This window comes from Sus scrofa, chromosome 9 (assembly GCF_000003025.6).
Source record: "Sus scrofa isolate TJ Tabasco breed Duroc chromosome 9, Sscrofa11.1, whole genome shotgun sequence".
NCBI classification, from domain to species: Eukaryota; Metazoa; Chordata; class Mammalia; order Artiodactyla; family Suidae; genus Sus; species Sus scrofa.
The window spans coordinates 119,117,410-119,134,435 of NC_010451.4; the positions used below are offsets into that span (position 1 = coordinate 119,117,410).

At 42.5% G+C, this 17,026-nt stretch overlaps 1 long non-coding RNA gene across 1 annotated transcript; it reads right to left on the bottom strand.

Moving 5' to 3' along the window:
- On the bottom strand, nt 421-16,799 carry LOC110255342. Its single transcript, XR_002335494.1, has 3 exons — nt 16,727-16,799; nt 1,923-2,035; nt 421-513 (listed from the first exon to the last, which is right to left on the bottom strand). It is a non-coding gene; the product is annotated as an uncharacterized LOC110255342 (long non-coding RNA).

Consider the following 17,026-nt stretch of genomic DNA (forward strand, 5'->3'; position numbering starts at 1 on the left):
AATAATCATTTTTTTTTTTGTCTTTTTGTCTTTAGGGTCGCTCCCGCGGCATATGGAGGTTCCCAGGCTAGGGGCCTAACTGGAGCTGTAGCTGCCAGCCTACGCCAGAGCCATAGCAATGCCAGATCCGAGCCGTGTCCACGACCTACACCACAGCTCACGGCAACCCACTGAACAAGGCCAGGGATTAAGCTGCAATCTCATGATTCCTAGTCGGATTTGTTAACCACTGAGTCACGATGGGAACTCCTGAATAAACATTATTTTAAGAAATAAAAGGGAGAGTGACAGGAGATTTAAGCCCCACATTTTTTGATTCTGATGCTGGGAAAACCACTTACTGCTCCCAACTTCCATTTAGTTTATTTGTACATGGGGAAATGATGCTTCCTTACCTTTTTGAGGACTAGGTCTCTTGCAGCCCCTCCCAACCGTCTGATCCATTATTCTGTGGCATTCAAGGATTCATCATTTAAAGGAAGAAAAGCTTCCTTCTTACTTTAATGATAATCCCTGGAAAAGAGAAAAGCAAACAGTCAAGCAGAAAGGCATGTCTTCTTATATCTCTACTTATTCAAGTCAAAAAACAAGAAATAAAAAGTTTTAAATCATGGGGTTCCTGTTGACAAGGGAGTTCCTGAGAATGAGTGCAGTGGAATAAATTAGTACAGTGCCAGGCACATAGTAGGTGCACAATAAATGTCTGTAGGAATGGAGAGATGAGTGAACGAGTGAGTGAATGAATGATCAAAGATGCCCTGAGTCGTGGCTGTCTCACATGGCTGCTTTGTACAAAGAGCATCTCTCATAAAGGAAGTAGCAAACATTCTATGGAGATCTTTAAAAAGAAACACGATTCGGTGTGATGCTTTAGGATTGGTTCTGTATAAAGATATTGGGAAAGGCTTGATCACTTTATGGACAAACTGTATTGCATCTCCCAGGGAACTTATTGAAAATACAGATTCCCGGGGGCCACCTCAGATCTACTGATTTTGGCTCCTCAGGGTGGTTCCTGGCAACTATATTTTATGAAATTCCAGTTGATTCTCGTGTAGCCAGCCTTGGAGAGTTCCCAGATCAGTATTTGGGAATGACCGATCAAGGTGATATCTGAAGGGCCCTTCCAGCCCAAGGATTCCATTATTCTGTGGAACTGACACAGGGGAGACATGGTCCACGTAAGGAGAGTTCATTCATCCTACATTTATTCAGCATGTACTGGATGCCAAGTATTGGAAATATAACAGAAGATAAGAATGCGAAGTCAGGTTGCTATGGTCTCTCTTGACCTCCAGAGAAGACCAGGAGAAACTCATCACCCCACCATCATCACTCTATAGGACAAGATTTTTATTTTCAATTTTGGGTCTCACAGAAGAAAAATAATTACCTGGATTGCCTATAGTTTCACATTTAATAAAGTGATTTTACACACAGCAGTCACATGATACAAGGTAGGTATGGTTACTATCCTGATTTCATAGATGAGAAAACCAAGCCTTAAAGAAGTTTAATCACTTCCTCAGCATCATTTGCCTTGTACGTGGGAGGACCAGGAATCCAATCCAGGTTTTGAAACTCCAAATACAATGCTATTTTAACTCTTCCCTAGAGACACTTCATCTGCGGAGTTTGGCTTAGATGTCCCTGTGAAATTGCTGATTTTTTTTTAACACTTTATCTGTGCAATAATATTATCTCCTAAGGCAAAGAAAGTGTCATCTTCCTTAGTAAAATAAAACCCAGATCTACAAGAAGAAGGGCAGCTGGACTGATCAGATTTCCTTTTCCCCCCAAGATTCATCTCCCCTTGGTGAAATTTCCCAAACTGGGTTCCTCAGAACACTGATCCTATAAAGATTTCCTGAAAGGAGGGTTGTTTTATCACAGAAGTTTGAGAAACACTTCGCCATGCTTACCTCGTCTTAGAGATGCACACGACTCACAACAGATTAAAGGCTGGAGCGAGTTAAATAGTGACCCCACAAAAATATATATTCACTTCCAAACCCTTGGAGCCTCTGAATATTACCTAGGATGGCAAAAGATGTGATTAAAGTAAGGATTTTGAGAGGAGAAGTTTATCCTGGGTGCGTTCTAAATGCTATCACATGTATCCTCTTAAGGGGGAAACAGAGGGAGGTTACACACACACACACACACACACATGCACACACACAAATGAGATGTGAAGATGGAGCAGAGGGATACTTGAAGATGTTGGTCTTGAAAACTGGGGTGATGTGGGCACAAGTCCAGAACTGTGGACAACCACCTGAAGCTGAAAGAGACACAGAACAGGATCTCCCCTTGAGCTCGTGGGGAGAAAACAGCCCTGCCAACACTTGGATTTCAGCTCAGTGACACTGACTCCAGACTTCGGGGCTCCAGAACTGTGAAATGCCAGCCTCCAGGTGTTTGGCCATTTGTCACAGCAGCCACAGGAAACTCATGAAAAGGTCTTGAGAAGTCTCACTAGGAGTCAATTCGTTTTAAGGGTCTTAACCCAACATGCCCCAAACCTGGTTAACCATGGCACTCTTTTTCTCCATAAGGCTCATTCATATCCAAATAGAACTCACATTATTGGTGACCCACTTTGGAAAATGCTGCCTAAGGGAAATCTTTTGTTAATTACTAGGGTTTCCACTGCTCATCTGGGGACAGACCTGCTCCTACTTAATGTTCTGACCAAACATGAGCCAGGCTCCTGTCCTGCCAATGCCACAGAACAGCTAAGGCCAGGGGGAATACTTAGATAAGACTTTCTATAGGCTGGATTAACAAAAGAGGAAATTTAGGAGGGATATAAACATAAATCTAGATGCTGCTTCTGCCAAAGGACTTTTGAGGGTGGTTGCATTGGGGTACCCTGAAGGCTGTTGCCTTGCCCAGCTCCTAGCCACTGGCATAGGGCTCAATACACCTTAGAACATATTGACGTGCCTCTAGGCTTCTCTCTAGACAGCAAGCTCATGCATAAAGAATCTGTCTGAAATGGTTCTTCTGTAATGACCAAGACTTGGACAACGGCTGATGGCCGTAGTAGAGTACTCTGTCCAACTACAGTGGGGTACCTCTGGCATTAATGAAACAGAGACATGGTAGAAGGCAAGGGGACCCACTTCTTCCTTTCACCTAGTTCCAGATGACAGCCTCATGCTCACCATGCACCTGTGCATAATCAAGGACCAAGTCAAAAAAGAGGCATAAAGTCAGTGTGGTTGTCCCCCCGACAAGGAAGGAAATGCCTCCTTCTTGCTTTGTAGGACTTTCATACAGAATTACGATAATGGGGAAGATATATTTTATTATAGCGCCCATTTCCAGCCTTCCTTTCCTAATATCTAGTTGCTGGTATGACTATTATCATTATTTTACACACCTCTTTCACATGAATGGCTGGCTATAAAGCAGCACTTGTTTTGCTTTACTGCCATTTGCCTTATGTAGGCCATTAAGACTTTACTAGGCAAACAAGGAGGCTTAATTTTATTTTTAAATAAGAAAGTCCTATGACTTCAAGACATTGGTACAAGAAGGTATTTGGCCTTTCTGTGGATGGCAAAAGACTGAGCATCCTGGCCGTTGAGCAAGGGAGTCAGTTGCCAGGACCTTTCAATAGCCACCATGTGAGTTTGCCTGGCTAGGGATTCTTAGGGAAGAAACACAGAAAGAAAGCAAGATAACTTCAAGATGAAAAGAATGTTTAGAGAAGAAGGAACCCACAAAGGACATGTGACAGACACAGAAGAAAAGTGGCTGCAGGCTCAAGAGGCCAGGTTTCAGAGCAATTACATAAAGCTAGACTGCCCATGCTCCTCAGTGAGCTGATTCCTCTTGACAAGGAAGAGAAAGGGGCCGGAGAGGGAAGCAGACTTATTGTCTCCACCATGCCCGTGAATATTATATGAATGCTCCTTTATGGTAGGGAGAATGGCTATGTGAACTCGATTGATATTCATAATGGGCCGAAGCCAGCCTCCTCGTAATAGACTCTAAAAGCATTCACAAAAGCCTTAAGAGGGGCACAGAGAGGGGTGTGCATCTCTTCTTGGGATCTGAATGGAGTCTTTTTTTCAGAGAGTGACCTCAGGCTCATACCACGCCAGTTCACCCCCAGAAGCTACAGAATTGCTTTATTCATAAGCTGCACAGGTGAGCCCGAGGGGAACATCTTTAAAGATGTTTCTATAATTTCCATTCAAGGATGGGAGAGGAAGCCACTTCCTCCCGCTGGGGTAAAGGATGGCAAATTCCCCAGGCAGCCTCAAGAAGGAAGGAAAGCCCATTCTGGGAGATGGGAAGGGGGGGTCAGAGAAGGGAAAATCACTTTGGAGGCTGAGCCGCAGGCCACCCCCTCCTCTCTGGTGGAACACTCGGCAGCTTTGTGGATGCACCTCAGAACTGTGACAGCTGGAAACAGGTGAACTGGTGCAGATAAAAGAACCCACCCCCGCCTCTGGAAGCATGGAAAAAATCTCCACTAACCTTTATACGAGGCATTTGTTCTCTTCCCATCATTGTCTCTGCCATTCTAAAGCCCTGGATAGAGCCAACATTGTAAATACCAATGTGCCAATTAAAAACATAAGGATGCAAGCCCAACTGTGCCAAAGTCCACTAGTCTGCAGTGGGACAGAGATCGAGGGGAGACATTTGAAATTTAATGGACCCCCCTGGGGATCACCTGCCTCTCCACATTGTTTCCTGCCATCATCACTGACCCCAAATGGGACCATCTGACGGGGAATGAGCTGTGCAATCCACAGACAGAGTCCGCGCCATATGGAACAGGCATTCCAATTGCCCATTGCAATGCATAAAAACAATTCAGGATTCTAACTCTATTTCCCTGGCAATCGAGTTTAACTATCACTGGGCTCACTATAATCGGATTCTGCTGGTGTATTTATTAAATATAAGTTGCTAAACATATGGCTCAAGGGATGGGTAACAGGACGTGGAGTCAGGCTTCGCAGAAGTATCATTTTTCCGGTCTGCCCCCTCGGTATTCAGTGCGAACCAGCCTATGGCTGCTCAGAGCCAGTGAAGGGTGGGTCTTCTCAGTCTTGGAAGCAGGTTCTCCTATGTGGTTGGTTAGAAGTTACAACTCAGGAGGTCGAGATTATGGGTTCAATCCTGGTGCCAGATAGCTCTGTCTCCTCTTTAGTCAGCCAACATTTTCGTGAACAGCTATTATGTACCAGGCCCAGGGTTAGGACTTGTTGATACCAAGCTGAGTCCATCATGGCCAGAAGCTACTCAGTCTAATGTGAAATGGACAGGAAAATACATATTTTACTCTAGGATGGTTTGTGCTGAACAATAAATGTGCACAGGCTGATACATTTGGGAGCCAGAAAGGGGAGCGATGAAAATACACTTCCAATTATTTGTACAGTTTTTTACAGTTTACAATTTCTAAGCCTAGAACTTAGAAGCAAAGGTATGGTTTGTTCACAAGGGAAACAAGTGGAAAGCAGAGGTTTTAACTGTCCAAGGTCACACAGCCAACAATCACCGTCATAGGAAAACACATGGCTCCCCTGAGCCTTGCTCACAGGTCCACATATACGAATTGCTGATCACACGCCAAGAGCCCACCAGCCGATCAGGAAAATTCCCTTTCAAGACTCACAGCACAGTTCCCTCAGCAATGACTTGCAGCAGTATTTTTGTAAACTAAGGTAACCTATTTATGAATTAACTGGACGATAGCCCTCATTATTTACCGTCCACTAGGCAGAACCCAGAATCATGAGAAATGCATTGAGAAGTATAATTGTCATGAGAGGCAGATAAACATATCTGTGTATCACTGCATCTTCCCCAAACTCCATAAATAGGACATAAAAGTTTTTTTTTTTTTTTTTTTTTTTTTTTAAGGCTGCATGCAGTCCCAAGAGTTGAGAAAAACTAAGCTGGGAAAACCGCCACACAATTTTAGCTCTAGAGAGAGAAGATGAATAAGTGGTAATAAACTTAGCATGTCAGAGAGGTTCCAGTGAGAAAAGTCCAGAAGCACGCAGGTCTGTACCCCAAAAGCCCAGAAAAGCCCAAGAAGAGCCAGCAAGGATACCTTCGGAAGTGGAAGTACATGCACGGCTGAAAACAAGGCATTTGTTAAATGTCCCTGTAAGAAGCAAATAGGTTCACAAATCCCCTCTATTATTCTGCAAAACTAGGTGACTCTCAACCCTGGCCCTGGGGGAAGGCCATAGGTGGAGTCTCTGAAGAGGGCTTCCAGCTATGGGACCTGAGGCCTAGCAGAGGCAACAAAGGCCTGTACAGAAAACAGTGGGCTGAAGGGAAGGTCGGCAGAGTGCCTTGGAGGGTCTGGACCACTTACCCAGCTCAGTCCCAAGAAACCTGGTAGCCAGGTTTAGACCTCCAGGCAAGAGATTAAGCAACCTAAGACCTATACTACTTGGGGGCTCTACCCTGAAATAGCCAGTAGATCACTTAGAGTGAACTGCATTCCCACCCACCCCCACCACCGGCACAAGCTGGGTGCCAACACTAGAGCATCTAATCAGCATCTGAATTTCTCACTGGTAAAAGATCCAGAAATGTTTGAGGAAAGCCTCATGAAAGAGGGAGACCAAAACACACAGGGGAAAAATAAATGCAGAGACAAAGCAGGTAGCAAAAAACCCTGTAATTAATATCTTCAGAAAGATGAAAGAAGATATCACATCTATAATAATAAGAGCTGACAGGTACTGAGCACTTACTATGTGCTGGGCACTGATCCATGTGCTTTCAGAATAAGCTCCTGAGTCCTCACAATAACTCTGCATGAAGCAGTGTTGTTATTATCCCCATTTTATAGCTGAGGAAACTGAGATGCAGAGGGTGTACGTATATTGTCAAATGTTACACAGCTGGTTAAGCAGGTGAGCTGCAGTTGGCACCCAGGCAATCTGCTTGTTCCGTTTATAAGCTCAACCATCATGAAAACTATGCTGCTCTAAAAGGCCATAAACAGGAACATTCAGAAAACAAAACAAAACAAAAAAGGGTTACCGAGGATTGAAACTACAATTGCAGAAAGGAAACATTCATTGCTGAACAAATAAAGTAGAGGAAATCTTCTGGAAAGCAAAACACAGAGAGGGTACGACAAAGAATAGGAGAGAATGTGTAAAAACAAACAAAATAACCCACTCCCCTGCCCTACAATCTATAGATCAACTCAGCAGTTCAGCTGGACTTCAAGGCCCCTTCAAGGAGGCAGAACTCAAAGCCTCTGGCCTAGAACAAGAATTACCAGGCCCTTATCATCGCCCAACCAATCTCATTGTAATGCTTCCTCCTCCACCTTGAGCAACCTGGCCTACTCCTTCTTGCCCCCTACTAGGAAAGCTATGTGGCTCATTCCTCACCTGCTCCTATAGGGACCTTGATGCCTCCAACCAACCAGCAAGTGTATCTAAGACCCTTCTTTCCTCAACCAATCAGCAGGCTAGCAGGTGTATCCTAAGACCTCACCTCTCCCTGGGTTATAAAAAGAGACATGACCTAGCACTTGTTGTCTACTCTCCCTGATTATCAGGAAGCTGGTCTACTATGTTACAGTAACTCTATCCTCAATCCACTTGTCTTTTATTCACCTTACTTTGAATCTGGAAAATTCTTCTTTCCAACCTGCATGCATAGACCACACTGAGTTCCATCCAACTCCCCCCACTGCCCCCCGCCAAAAGCTGTTTCCAAAAACAAAAAGAGAATGTGAGGGAAGGAAATTATTAGAGAAGTAATTTGAGGAAATTTCCTGGAACTGAAAGTCCTGTTTCCAGAATGAAAGCACCCACTAGAAGAGAAAAGGACGCATAGGCATAGTATTACGGAATTTCAGAGTTTCTGGGAAAATGAAATTTTAAATGCTTTCCATGGAGAAAAAATAGGTTAAATGTTTTTTTAAAAAGGGATTAAAACAATCTGAAGGTTTTTTTTTTTTTAATTTGTTTCGTTTTGCTTTTTAGGGTCACACTTGTGGCATATGGAAGTTCCCAGGCTAGGGGTTAAATTGGAGCTGCAGCTGCCAGCCTATGCCACAGCCACAAAAATGCAACCTACACCATAGCTCATGGCAATGCTGAATCCCTGACCCATTGAGCGAGGTCAGGGATCGTACACACATCTTCAGGGATACTAGTCTGATTTGTTTCTGCTTTGCCATAGTGGAAACTCCCTGAAATTTTTAAATAGTCACACAGGAAATTAGAAGGCAATGGATAGATGACAAAGTTCTGAGGGAAAAACTATTTCTCCACTTTGTTTATTAGAAGAGAATAAAAGTTTTTTTCCAGGTATAAAAGTTACCTAAGGAGTTCCCGCTGTGGCACAGTGGGTTAAGGACCCTGCATTGCCACAGCTGTGGTGTAGGTTACAGCTGCAGCTCAAATTCAGTCCCTGGCCTGGGAACACCCATATGCCATGGGTGTGGCCAAAAAAATAGTTAACTAAAATTTATCTCCAATTCATATACCCCTTTTGAAAATCTACTGTATAGATCAAGAAGGAGGGGAAAAAGGGATCTAGGAAATCAGAGACCCCAGCAAGGAGAAAAGTGTAACTCCTGTGTGTATTGTAGGTTAAAGAAGCCGCCAGGAGGGCAATGGAAGCAGACCCATCTAATAACAGGAAAGGATGAAGGCTCCAGGAGAGACGTTTCTAAGAAAAGGAGTGATAATGAGAGATCACCCCATGTCTTTTGAAGCATTTTAGAGGAGATCTGTTTTGGGGATGAATTAAAGATAGCTGCATATATAGCTGAGCGAAAGGATAATTTAGGAAAATCACTCACTTCAGGGGAAAATTTGTATAAGAAAAAAACATCATAGTGTTCCCTCTGATTCAGCAGTATAAGCATCTTATTTATAACCTCACAGTAAGCAAACAATGCGTGTGGATCCTATGAAAAATCGTGATATAACTGTAGTGGGAGAATGAAGGGAAGAGAAGGGGTGTGTGAGTGTGTGTGCGTGCACGCATGTGTATCTATGCATCAGAGTCAAGTCCTATCTTTTTATAGTAGGAAACTGATAGATTATGCCTAAAGTTAAAAAACTAGCAGTGTAAGCATGTTATTTAAAATTATTGAGGTAACTACCAAAGGAAGGATTAAATAATTGAAAGTGAATGCCTCTGGGGAGTAAGAATCTGAGGCTGCAGCAAGGTACTGAGGGTTTTATTGTAAAGCTCATAGAGCTACTTGAGCTTTGTGAATTATGAACATCTTGTCAAAATTAATTTTAAAAAAAACCCCAAAATGTTAATTGTCTTACAGAAGGCAAGACGCCATGGACACTAAAGGCACATTTGTGACTGGCTAACTACAGCTCCTATAGTGAGAACTCTGCTCCCAACCAGTTACTAGGAAGGGTACTCGGCCTGCCTGTGCTGAAATCCAGCCCTCGGTGGACTGGAACTTGTTGGGCCTGGGTGATCTCATTTCTGCCAGCCACAAATGCCAAGAAATTCACTGCTAATGGATCCTAGGGGACACAACAGGAAACAGTGGGATAAGCAGGATTTCACTGTGTGTGAATCAGAGCGAGCCCGATCTGCTTTCCCAAAGGATGAAGGGCTCTTTTCACTATAACTAGGATTTTTTTCCCCTTCTGTGCAGGTTGTTTCCCAGCAACCATGTTATTTAGGGAAGGAAGATAGAGGTTTTGAATGGAATAGGGAAGAGGTAACTTTTCTCATTGGCCTGAACTCAGTAAGGTTGAAGAGCTCTGTTCTTAACCTTATGAGTCAGTAAGTCAAAGAGCAAAAATGGCATTTCTATAATGGAACCAGACACTATGGATAAATATAAAAGCAGCCGGTGAGGTTTACAAACTGATGGAAGGGATAAAGAATGCACGTGGGCCAGGCACACACCTGTGTGCCTGTAACCAAAATAGAACAAGTCCAAAGACACAGCTATTGGCAAAGACCTTAGCCTACCTTAAATTCTGATGGACAGCATTTCTCCTTGTAAGTCTAGCTTAGCCATAACTGGATCAAAACCAAAATAGAGCTCTGTCTTACATCTCTGCTACTATCTCTGATGGATGCTGTTGGTTGGCATCACCCAAAAGGAAAAAAATGTTGGTGAGGGTTGTGAGGGATTTTGGCCAGCAAAAGCCAGAGTCTTTCCCATTCTACTGCGGTAACTTATTTCCTCCTTTCTGCCTCCTCTAGTCCAAACACACAGTTAGGCACAAACCTAAGTAGCTCTTGTGGAGGAATCACATTTTTGGCTAAGTTTGCAAGTAAAGGGACCGCCATTTGAGTAAGCGTCCTGGCCTCTGTTCTCCCTGGAAGAGGAACGACTTCTTTGTTTGGTGGGTTTGGCAGAAGGAATTGAGTCATGGGCTCCTTCTCTTTCTTTTTTTGAGGGGCAGCCAACTCCCTGGAAAGATGCATCCTCTGTTTCTCCATGGGGTAAATTGCAGATCCAGGTCCAGCTGGCGAGGCTGGTATCTACCAATCAGGCCTGGGTGGGCAAGTTTAATTCTGAGGCGTATTAGCAAGCCACTTACCCAGAAAGCTAGGTCACACCCTCTAATCTGGTGGTTCTCTGCAATCAAGCTCCAATTTTGATAAAGCTCTGACTGCCTACCGTTCCCTCATACCTCAACAGTATCACAGATCTCCCACCAGGCTGCCTGCTGTTAGTTCCTAGAACTTATCAAGCTGTTTCACCCTCTGGGCCTCTGGGTCTGCTGCCTCCTTCGCCTTCACTGGTTGGCACTCCCTCCTCACAGCTCTTTTTATGACTGATTCCATACTTTTCAGTTCCCCCAGGGGGCCTTCCCAAACCACTCTATCTAGTAAGCCCATCTCTGCTCATTTTCCTCAGTCATAGCTCCCTGTGTGTTATCCTTATGGCACTAATGACAGCATATATTATTATATATGTATTGAGGTATTATATCATCCCTGCATGATGAAACCTCTATGGGGCAAGGGAGAGTTTATCTTGTTCTTTTTTTAAAAAAAATTATGTTTAGTTGAAGTATAGTTGATTTACAATGTTGTGTCAATTTCTTTGGCACAGCAAAGTGACTCAGTTATCCATATGATATGCATATGTTCTTTTTCATATTCTTTTCCATTATGGTTTATCTCAGGATATTGAGTATAGTTCCCTGTGCTATACAGTAGGACCTTGTTGTTTATCCATCCTATATATAAGAGTTTGCATCTGCTAATCCCAAACTCCCAGTTCTTCCCACCACCTCTCTCCTCCCCCTTGGCAATCACAAGTTTGCTCTCTATGTCTGTGAGTCTGTTTCTGTTTTGCAGATAAGCTCATTTGTGTCATATTTTAGATTTGACGTATAAGTGGTATCATGTGATACTGGTCTTTCTTCTTCTGACTTACATCACTGAGTATGATAATCTTTATCTTGTTCTTTATTGTGTTTCCAGCACCTGCCATAATGCCTTGCCCATAGAAAGTCCTTAATAAATAACAATTGAATTGGTGAATGGAGTTAATGTTTTCTATATGTTGGGGTATTAAAGCATGGAAGAGCTCTGTAAATAGCTCAACAACAACAACAACAAACTCCTTCAGGGGAAGTTCCCATTGTGGTTCAGTGGTAACAAGTCTGACTAGTATCCATGAGGATGCATGTTTGATCCCTGGCTTCACTCAGTGGGTTAAGGATCTGGTGTTGCTGTGTGTTGTTGTGTAGGTCACAGCTATGGCTCAGATCCCACGTTGCTGTAGCTGTGGGGTAGGCCACTCAGCTATAGCTCTGAACTAACCTCTAGCCTGGAAACTTCCATATGCTACAAGTGCGGCCCTGAAGAAACAAAACAAGACAAGACAAAACAAAACAAACACCTCCTTTAGGGATCTCATTCATTTCCTCTGTTTCATTAATTCACCAGTCAGTTCTTGACCAACAGTACGCTGATAGCACTGGGGCTAGCATATGATCCTGGCTCTAGGATGTTTTGACTTATTCTAGTTATTATTTGCCATGTCATTCTATTTAAACCTATCTTTTGCTTTGTCCACTTCTTTCTTTCTGCATCTACTACACATTCAATTTTGTTTTGTGATGCTCTGTCTCTCTGTCCAAAGGGAAGCAGGAACTCTGCCTCTCAACACCTCCTCCAATATGGAAATCACTTTTTCCTTGGGATTTCTCCTTCATGGCTTCACAGCACTTTGTATTTAAAAATTAATATCTCTATACCTTTAAAGATTTGTTAAAGTCATGAGGACAGAACATTTATATTTTAACAGAAATGATTCTCATCCATAGTCTAGGTGGCTTCCCTGAAATTTTTAACCACAGTTGTAGGAAGATTCTATGATTTTTGTAGGGTTTGGAGTGAAACTATAGTTGGAAGGTACTAACAAGGTCAAAGGGGTCCCTCTGGATCTAGAAATTTCTATGATCGCCTGTCTTAGATGGTCCCGATAGGGCAAGGACAAGGGACAAAGCAAATCACGGAAGGTTTTGTTGTCCTGAGATTGTGAGTTCAGCCCAACTACACTCGACCTATAAGGCTTTTAGGTAGTTCAGTCATTTTCAGACTTTTCTAGAACTAATGTGAGATATAAAGTTTATAAAGGTTTTACCCACTGTGACTCATTGTCTTAAAAGCATTCTGCCTGTGAATCATATATATATGTGTATAAATATATATACACACATATATATATGACTGTACATATGAATATATACATGAAACCTATTTGAGGCAGAGCTGTAAATGGCCTTTGAAAATGGAAATTTTTATACACAACTGCAAGTGGTGTTCCAAACTAGAATATATTGAATTTGGGGTGTTTGATTTTTCCTTTCTGAGAGGAGTGGTCTAGGGATAGATTTCCTTCACAGTAGACCTTTCTGAATTTCAGGAAATTCTTCTTACCCTGAGCTTCCTTGGACCTGAGCAGCCTAGAGGCTTAAACACTCGATAATGTGGAATATTTTGGTTTAATACACAAGTGGGCATACATGGTATACCTAAAGATGTCCAGGCAGCCTAAGAAAACTATTGGCTGGGTTCATGCTCTACACATCGAGAAAATCTATAGCAAGATAAATACGGCCCTATTTTACCTTAAATTTTTATTTCTTCATCCTAATATCTGGTGACCTGAGCATATTTCTATTATGTCTATACTGTGTCTAATATTTATATTGTGATATTTATATTGCCTTGTATATTATATACATATGATACATGTATATAATATACTTAATTATCTGTGCATGTGTATATATATACATGCACACAAAAACACAAATTGAGATAATCCTACAATAAATGTTTGAGTCCAATAACATGTCCTTATTTTGATCTGACAAAAATACTTTTTCTTCCATTTATTAAGACTGGTTGTATATGTTGTTGGAAGATATTCTGTGGTAAGAGATACAAGCTTATGGAAAACAAATCCTGAAAGAAGGTAAATCTCATGGTATGCTTAAGCCAAAGCTGTTGCTCGAAGCAAACTGAGTCACTGATCGCAATTAAAGTATTGATCAGAAAGGCAGAAACTTGAAGGACTCCCTAGGGGGGTAACACACACAACAGAAAAAAAACCCTTGTAATTTCAGAGGAAGTGGTCTTGAGGCTACGTGAGGTGGCATTTCTCACCCTTTCTACATCAGCCTAGCCTATAGGAGAGAAGACAGGGGGTTGTCAGGAAGAACAGAGCTGAGAAGCGGAGGTTTCAAGGGAAATTTGTCCCTCTAATTCAAAAGAAGTTGGGTTGCTGGTAATAAACAGCTAGAAACACAATCAGGACTTGGATTCTGTCTTTCTTCAGCCCCTCTGCTCTGTGCAATTCCCAAAGTGTGAGATTTGAAGTATCTCCAGTGCATAAAGCAGAACCACTGTAAGCCACCTGTTCCAGGCTGTCTCAGAGCAGTCCCAGACTCCAATATCCTTTGAAGAAGAGGATCTCAGAGGAAAGATCCCCAAAGAGAGGAGGAGAATGCCACAGACCTCAGCTCAACTCATCGCTTAGCTTTGGTCTATTACATCCCATCACCCCTTCTGCACTATGAGATGGGGGTAAGTCAGGGCAGAAGAAGGTGGAGGGGCAGAGGGTACTCCTGAGCTGAGCACTGAGCTCTAAACTCCAAACAGGGTGAATAGACCAATAATGGGGGGGGGCAGGAAAAGAAATCTCTGGTTCTGCAGCAGCCCAAGAAAGCCCCACCCCCATCCCACCCCCTGCTGAGGCAAAAAAGGCTCCAAGTGACCTGCCAGTTCAGAAGAGCAGCGCCACGATGGGATTCAGAGTTCACAACAAAGGAAGGAGGTAATTTTAATCAAGGTATGAGGATAAGACGAGAATTCGATTACCATAATTTGTGAGAAATGTTCCATAAGAGCTTGTTCTTTCTGATTAGGAGCATCATCAATAAATTAAAAATTGATAGTATAAAGCTTCTACAGCAAAGTAGCAATAAATATATGACGACTTTCATGTAAGGCAACATTTCTAGGATGGAAAAGTGATTTTTCCTGGCACCATTCCAGGCACATGGTAGGTTTACTAATATATGTTGAATTAATGAATTAGTGAATGAATAAGCTATAATCCATATTTTTAACCTCCTGGTCTCGTATTACAGATTTTCATCTAGGGGCTGCATCCCTAATTGTAAGCAAAGTACCAAACGAAAAGAAATGTAACAATACTGAAATATTAATAATATTAGTAAATTAGTAAAGGGATTTGTGGATTTTTTTTTTCTTTTTAGGGCCACACTTGAGGCATATGGAGATTCTCAGGCTAGGGGTTGAATCGGAGCTATAGCTGTTGGCCACAGCCACAACCACAGGATCATGGGATCTGAGCTGCATCTGCGACCTACACCACAGCTCACGGCAACTCCTGATCCTTAACTCACTGAGCAAGGCCAGGGATTAAACCTGTGTCCTTATGGATGCTAGTTAGATTCCTTTTCACTGAACCACGACAGGAACTCCCTGTGGATTTGTTTTATTTTTGTTCATGTGTTTGATTTAAAAAGGAACACACTAATGATTGAATAAATGTTTGTATTGACATCTTAGGTGATCAAGAGAGCCCCCCCCCAAAAAAATCATAACAGAAGTACTATCTTATCTTGGCTTCCAGAGTGTTTTCGCATATTTAGGACTTTGAAACCATGGGACTCTCTTTTCTTTTTACTCATCAGTCACAGGAACACTAGTAACACTCTAAATTTTTCTACAGAGTTTTAAGAAATCTTCATCCTCATGCATCAGGACCTGGGTATGTAGGTTTAGGGCTTTTCGGAACCACCTCCTCACTGACAATGAGGGACTTTACTTCTAGCCAAGAAGAGAACAGAGGGAGCTGACACAGGCTTTCTATTTCTTACTCTAATGAATGCTATTTTCATTTGCGTTGGAAAGCAGTCCCCAAGAAGACTAGCGACAAGATGAAGGTTCACTGGCTTCCTTTTTCCCTGACAGGTTCAAAAGTGCTGTGCAGGTGGCAAATTAGACTTGGCTTCCCATTAATTGGTAGGAAGAATCTTTCCTTCCTGCTGTTCAGACTGTCAATGGATCCTTTAGCACACATCGAGGTTTTGTGGAATTACCATTATTATATTTATCACTGCCTCCGCTAGTTCTCTAGGCTATATCTCTGAGAAAATGATGAAGGGCTGATATCAATTAGAAGTCCCTCTGAAGAAATGTCTTAAAGTAACTAACAACTGGAGCTAACTCTTGGTTGAGTGAGGAGCAAACCAGCTGCTATCCATCCTGAGCTCTGGGTTTGGATAAAGAACTTTTTCTATGGTTGTCTTTAAGGACTTTGAGAAAATAATACAAAGTAATGCTGAGATGATAATCATCATGATGTGCCGTCTGCAGGCAGCAGAGTGTTTTGTCTTTATTTGCTCATTTGACCTACAAAGCAAACCTTGAGCCCAGAGGAAGGAAGGGATTGGTTCAATTTCACACAGCTTTTAAGTGGTAAAGCCGTTATTCAACCCCAGTTCATAACTGGAAGGACTACAACGAAGAGACCACAAAAATAAGAGCATAGATCCTGCCCTTCCCAGGACATTACAGCAAAACAGAGCCAAAGACTGATGCAGTGAAACTGGACAGGATTTACTCCCAAGGAGAACAACTAAAGAACAACTAAAGGAAGAATAGAAGAGGATAATATCTTTTTAGAGGCTGGTGGTCTTTCCAAGGAATTGAGGGGAGATACGTTTTTGTGACAGATCATCGCTAGATGTACTGTGAGATAAAAACATGAGTGTGAAGACACATGGAGTCATTGAAAACTGTGATGGCTTTGGGACCTGTCAACTTGGCTGAGCTAAAGGACACCCCCAGCATTCCCTTTGTGTATGCTTCTGGTTAGAGTGGGCTACAGGGAGATTCCTTCAGGAGAATGGGAAGGGGACAGTAGCCATTTCTCAATATACGCATACCTCCTCCCACACATTTAATCAAACACAGGTCTAGATACTACAGTGAGGGGATTTTTCAGATGCAATTAAATTTCTACATCAACTGATTTTGATTTAATCAAAAGAGAGATTATCCTGGATGGGCCTGACATAACGAGGTGGGAGCCCTTTAAAAACTAAGCCCTCTTTGAATAGCAAAGATTCCAGGCAATAGAGGAGAAAGTAAACAGGAAAACATTCCCACATTCCAAGATCACAATACTCATACTCACCTCATTGTCACTGTCCTAGATCGGCTGACTCACCTCATTGATATGAAGCAGCAGCTGGAACTGCAATTTTCTCTCCTCTCTTCCTGATTGTCTGCCCTGTGGACCTAAGGATGGTGAAGCCAGCTCTTATATTGCACAAGCCCAAGCCTTGTCATCAATCATATATTTATGATGAACATACATACATACATAAACATACACATGCCCCTCTGTGTACAAAGACTGAGGAACAGTAGAACCATGGCTCATTTGAACACCAGCCCTGAACGCCAGCCATACAGGCATATACGAGGAAGCATCTTTGCAGAAAAGGAGGGGACACTGAATATGACA